The following is a 5,847-nucleotide window of genomic DNA, read 5'->3' as shown; positions in this document are numbered from 1 at the left end:
CTCAGCCTTATAAGGCGCGCGGCATGTGCGGCGGGCGGCGGGGCCGCCGCTGCCCCGACCCTCCAGCTCCGCGGACACACGCGGTGTGTGCACCCTGGGTCCCCGGCTCCCCAGGTGGGTGAGGGCGGTGGGCCTGACCCACCACGCCCTCCTGCCAAGCTGCCCAAGACTTTGGGGTCAAGGTCGACCCTCCTGCTGGGTCTCACAACTTCAGTTGCAGCTCTAAGTTCTTAAATACACATCCTGATCCTTGTGTAAAGTTTTACAAATACATTTTGTTACATTTGTTTTTGGGTTTCAAGGGAAGGTAGGAGAGGAAAAGGAGTTGGAGTTTTGGACATGTAGACTTCAAACCTCTTTTCTCTTTATAGAGAGTAGGGGTCCTCAGAGGATAGTATTTTATTTCCTGATGATGTAACTACCAAACAATTCTTCAAGTGATGATGGGAAGGCCAGATGAAATCTTTCTCTGTGTGTGTGTTTTTACTGAAAGGACCTTCTCTCTTCCCATTTCTTCAGGCTTGTGTTTTAATGAAAGCTGTTACAACTAATCAGATATTTTGGCAGGGAAAATGTTTTTAAAGAAATTAAATGTTTTGTGCTGTATTTCCAGGACAATGTATAAAAATAGAACTTAAGAAACAATTTTAATCTGTCTGTTCTCCTACCGACCAAATAAGACAAAAACTCAAAGACACAGAAGGAGAACATTGGCCAAATATGACTGAATTAGATCTGCTATTCTCTAATGTGGGACAGATTTCCTTGTATAGAAGTCTTCCTTGTAAATGAGCACTGACCTCCTAGTTACCTTGAACATCAGTAAGAGAAGGAACCTCCAAAGCCATACACCAAATCTGTGAATCTGCTAAATAAATTAGAGATGTGGCAACCCCATTTGCAGCCTTCAGATGAGCAGTTTTAGTAGCTTGAGTCCATTTAAACCTCTTTTTAAATCACAATGAAATAGGATTACTTCCTATTATGATGTACATGTCTATGGAGTTATTGTTCCCATATGTTTGTCAAGCAGAAATAGTGAAAACGGTCTGCTTGTTTCCTTGTGGGGGGTGTGAGAGAGGATGGTTGCAGAATATCCACATAGTGAAGTGATGTGGGGAAGCAAGGGCCCTCAAGTAAGTACATGTCCTCTGCTTTAATAGGGCTCACTGGAAAAGTGAGTCTTTCCTGAGGCAGCCAAGCTGCCTTTCATACAGCTATTTAAGACAAGGGAACAAACATACCCTTCATATTGAACTTAATACTTGCTTTCCACACTGTCTCTACACTTTAGATGTTGGTTTGTACTCTTCTGTATTTGAGAAGCACATTGCGATCTTTCTAATTTTCTGTATGTGCTTCTACTTATTAAAGATACCCATTGAGACAATTACACTTTCTCTGTTTTGAGTGAGGTAAGGTGACTGACGGAACATGGAACATGAACTCATAGCAGGAAACACTTCTATATAGGAGTGAGCAGTTCACAGCTTGCTGTGCTCTCCTCCTCACTGAGAAATTTCCCAACATTTGACACTGCCACCTCTTTTCCTTCTCACGGTTTTACACTCATGATTTCCATTTGTTTTCATTCTTTTTACTTCCTATATCACCCTGTGGAATTATTCCTCTTTTTCCATAGTTCTATTTAGAACGTGGAGGAACTGAGCAAACACAAAATACAAGATTTCTCTACAGTTCCTGAAGCAAGTTTCTGAAGCCTTACTTGGTGCCCTGTTTCTCCCTGAGGCCCTGGTCTCTGGCCACTATGATTCAGCCTTCCAACTAAGGTCGTGGTATGTAAGCACTTTCCTCAGCAACCAATTATAACCCTCATTTTTTTTTTTTGAGCTTTTACATCATGCCAATGGCCATCCTTTGAGTTTAACATGCATGCTATCATTTATTCTTTATAGCACATTTTGAGATAGGATTACCATAGTTTTCAGATGAAGAAACACATTCAGCCTGTAGTCTCTTGACCAAAGCTACACAGTAATCAGAATTTGATGCAAGGACTTATGCATTTTTTTTAAACCTAATCTGGACATATTCTTTAGAGGTTTGCTCAGTGGTGTCTGTCCTTGTCAAGGGACTGCTGTGATTTACTTGATATTTACAACCGCTTTTTACAGACTAGGTAATGCACTAGGAAAGCCAAGACTCACTCACTGTCTTTGCGCATTTTACACTGATGCTATCCTAATTGTGCATTAAATAATCCTATGGGAATTAGTCACATTGGAAACACCATGGAATTGTATATATGACAGCTTTGTAGGAAGAGGCAGCATTGTGACATGCTCTAATAAAATTTGAGCGCCAGAGTGATTCTCTTATAGATCAGAGTCAAACATTGTGAGAAATAGGAACAAGGCCTACCTGTAGTATATCTGCAAACTCCAGTCAGCCATTTGCTGTGCATCATTGGCTCTCAGAGCCAATTTCTTTCCCCCTTCCTATGAAAATTCTTCTTGAACTGTAATTTGTTCCCTTCTTACATCAGCTCATTAGGACTACTTAGCACTTCAAAAAGGCTGAGAGAATCTCACTTGCCTAGTTCTGGTCAGTTATCACATGCGGCTCCATTCTATCACTGTGGGTTTTCTATAAATAAGCGTGTCAACCAATTAAGGTAAGGCCCTTTCCCGCAATTAGTATTCTGCATTTGTAATCTAAACAGGCAAATGATGTAATGTTTATTTAGAAAAGGAATAGAGGAATTTTCCTGCAGAGCTAGTTAGTTTATAATATGGGAGGAGAGGTTTCTAGATAGAAGGCCTGAAGACCAGGGAGGCTTAACTAAATTTAACCATAAAAGATTATCTTCTTCTTTTTTTTTTTTTTTTTTTCTGAGATAATCTCCTGTAGTCCAGTCTCAAACTTGCCTGTGTAATGGAGAATGACTTCACTGGCTGCTCCTCCTGACTCTACCTGCCCAGGATTATAGACGTGCACCTCTTTGCCGGGCTTACCCAGTTCTGGGGATCAAACCCATCGCCTTCTGAATGCTAGGCAAGCACTTCACCATCTACATTACCAACTTGAAAATTACTTCTTATATAGTTACAAATAGTGTCCCATGGTTTAATTTTATGTGGCTCAAGCTAAGGAAAGTTATTGTGATGATCATAGCAACCCATATCATTAATAAAGCCAGTCATTATTAGCCATAATGACAGTATCATCCTGCTTACTATAAGTAATATATGTTCTTAACCATGTCAAGCCAAATCTGTCTGTGATCTGGTTTTAGTTTTCAGGTAATATTTCTCCTTGCCTCTGTTTCTTCTTTTTTTATGTCATCCAAGTATGTGCCAGAGAAACAGTGATTAACAACTTTTTTCAAATGCCTAGAGCTTTCAGTGTTGACTCTTCATCTTAAATAGGTAATATACTTGGCTATCTATGAGCCCTGTCCTCGCCTGTTGGGTGGTAGCCACACCTCTGAATATGATGTTTCCTTTTCTTCTCCTGATAGAATACATGGGAAAGCATTACGCTCTCTTAACCCTGACTTTGCTAACGTTAAGTGGAAACAATCCAAAAGCCTTAAAAGGTTTGTACTGTAGTACTTATTCTGCCACTTTATCACAGTTGTTGTTAATCTCTTGCTATACCTAATTTATTAATTAAAATTTGTCATAAGAACAGCAGCATGTATTTATGCAAAGGGCAGTGTTACCCTGCAATTCTGAACTCCCTGAAGATAAGGAATAAAGGAAATTAGTAAATTTTATTATGGACCTGGTCCAGATTGGTGACATGAACAGAGTACAGATAGACTTGGATGGCTCGCTCAGGGAGGCAAACCTCCATAGCCCTCTCATTGGTTTTGGTTATATTTGGATTGGCAGCAAAATCATCCTCATTTCTATGTAGTCTCCCCATGAAGCCTTCCTGCAAAGCAGCTTTGCCCTGAGTACTAAGAAACTGCCGTGGATCTAGATTACGGTGCTGCTCTATCTTCTTGCTCCCACAAGAGAGGTGAGGGACTGAGCACTATAGACTGCCTTCAACCTTCTTTCTGTTCTCTGGGGATACCTGCCTGGTAGAGTGATATAGATAACCCCAAAACTACTCTTGTTTAGGGCAACAATCACTGTGCTCAAAGAGTGATCCTAGATATACATACATACCTACCCACATACCTACCTACGTAAGTGTGTGCATGTGTGTGCGTGTGCGTGTGTGTACAGCCTACATTTTTGAGCATCTTTGAAGTTTCCAGAAGCCCTTTGATTATTTTTTTCCTTCCTTCTTTCCTTCCCTCCTTCTTTCCTTCCTTCATTCTTTTCTTTCCTTCCTTTCTTCCCTTCCTTTCTTCTTTCCTTCCTTCCTTTCTCCCTCCTTCTTTCTGTCTTCCTTTCTTTTTTCTTTCTTCCCCCCCTTAACCCTGAGACAGGATTTCTCTGTGTAGCCCTGGCTGTCCTGGTCCTGGAACTCCCTCAATAGACCAGGCTGGCCTCAAACTTGAAGATCCTCCTGTCTCTGCCGCCATAAGTGTTGGGATTAAAAGCATGCACTACCACCGCCTGGCACCCTTTAATTATCTCTACTCATACTTCAACTGACTTTGGTTATCTAGATCAGCAACCTATACCCATAAACGCTGATGATGCAACAACAGTGAGGCTGTGGGGGGAAGTACTTTATTAGTGGCTTTAGTGGTGGCCTTTTGGGAGTGGGGGTGGGGGAGAACTAATTTTAAGTAGTTCATTTTTGCTTTCATTTTAGGAATAATAGGTATCTTCATAATTTGAAAAAACAAAAAAGTAATTTGGCACATGGTTCTGCCAGATGAATACTGCCAATTCAGTTTTTTTTCATACTGTGATGTGTGTGTGTATGTGTGTGTGTCTTTCTGTGTGTCTCTCTATGTGTGTCTGTGTGTCTAAATTTATATATTTTAATTGTGTTGTTCACAAATCAGCTGCTTCCTGCAGTCTCCTAACATTGCATGGCTTCATTCTTCACCAAATGAAGTAAGGATTTTGTGCAGAACAGGAAATCTTCTGTTCTTTTTTCCCATGTAATTCTGTAAGATAGATGCGCTCTTCTTATGAGCACGCATGCCAAGTAGGTGAACAGAGTGGCTTGGAGAGAATGAAGAAGGCATAAACACGATGCCCCCACTGCCTGGGAAGTAAGGAAAGCCTGCCATTTAGGTCCAATCCATTTGCTTATTTATTCTGACAAACATTTTGTGTTTCCTTGGCAACTAATAATAGTTTTGAGAAATTGTTGGACTCAAAAAGTATTACTGTAGGAGTGAAAAACCCTCGGATCACAAGAATTAGAGAAGGAAAAGACCTGTTAGTCTTCTTGTCTCTTGACAGTACAGACTGTCCTGTTTTATCTAGTCCAGTTTTAAAAGGGACTTTGTCAAACTGATTATATTCCATGTCTCAAGGAATGTGTTTTTAAAGAAACTAGTTTGACAGAGCTTTCTATATAGAAGTAGAACTTGTTATCAAGGGAAAATATTTGTGGAGTAAGAATAACTCTTTTCTTGTACCCAGTTTGTACTTAAAAATTAAGGTCTAAAATGGTTAACCTTGAAAGAACCAGACAATACTAGTATCACTTGTATCTCAGTAGTTTTTCTTCTGTCTGCTGGAGCTACTTTATACAATGAAGGATATATTTAAAAATATTTTACATTGCAGGACAGAGGTGGCACACACATTTAGTCCTAGCACTGGAGGGAGAAGCAGGCAGATATCTGACCCTGAAGGATCCCCTTTAACTTCATTTTAAATACATTAAGTATATAAGTATATTAGATTTACTCATTTTATTTTATGTGTTAAGAGTTTGCCTGTATGTGTGCCATGTACATGTTTG

The 5,847-nt window shown here is 40.1% G+C and overlaps 2 protein-coding genes across 3 annotated transcripts in view; one reads left to right on the top strand and one right to left on the bottom strand.

Moving 5' to 3' along the window:
* Positions 1-5,847, top strand: part of Cmss1 (cms1 ribosomal small subunit homolog) — a 305,385-nt gene that overhangs the window by 48,623 nt on the left and 250,915 nt on the right. The gene's annotated exons all lie outside the window — the stretch shown is intronic.
* LOC129666913 (filamin A-interacting protein 1-like) overlaps positions 1-5,847 on the bottom strand; it is an 88,254-nt gene that overhangs the window by 40,749 nt on the left and 41,658 nt on the right. The gene's annotated exons all lie outside the window — the stretch shown is intronic.

The sequence above is a fragment of the Psammomys obesus genome, unplaced genomic scaffold (assembly GCF_907164565.1).
Source record: "Psammomys obesus unplaced genomic scaffold, mPsaObe1.curated_primary_1811, whole genome shotgun sequence".
Classification (NCBI taxonomy): domain Eukaryota; kingdom Metazoa; phylum Chordata; class Mammalia; order Rodentia; family Muridae; genus Psammomys; species Psammomys obesus.
Note: the sequence above shows the minus strand (reverse complement) of the source record. Positions and strands in the feature narration are given on the sequence as shown.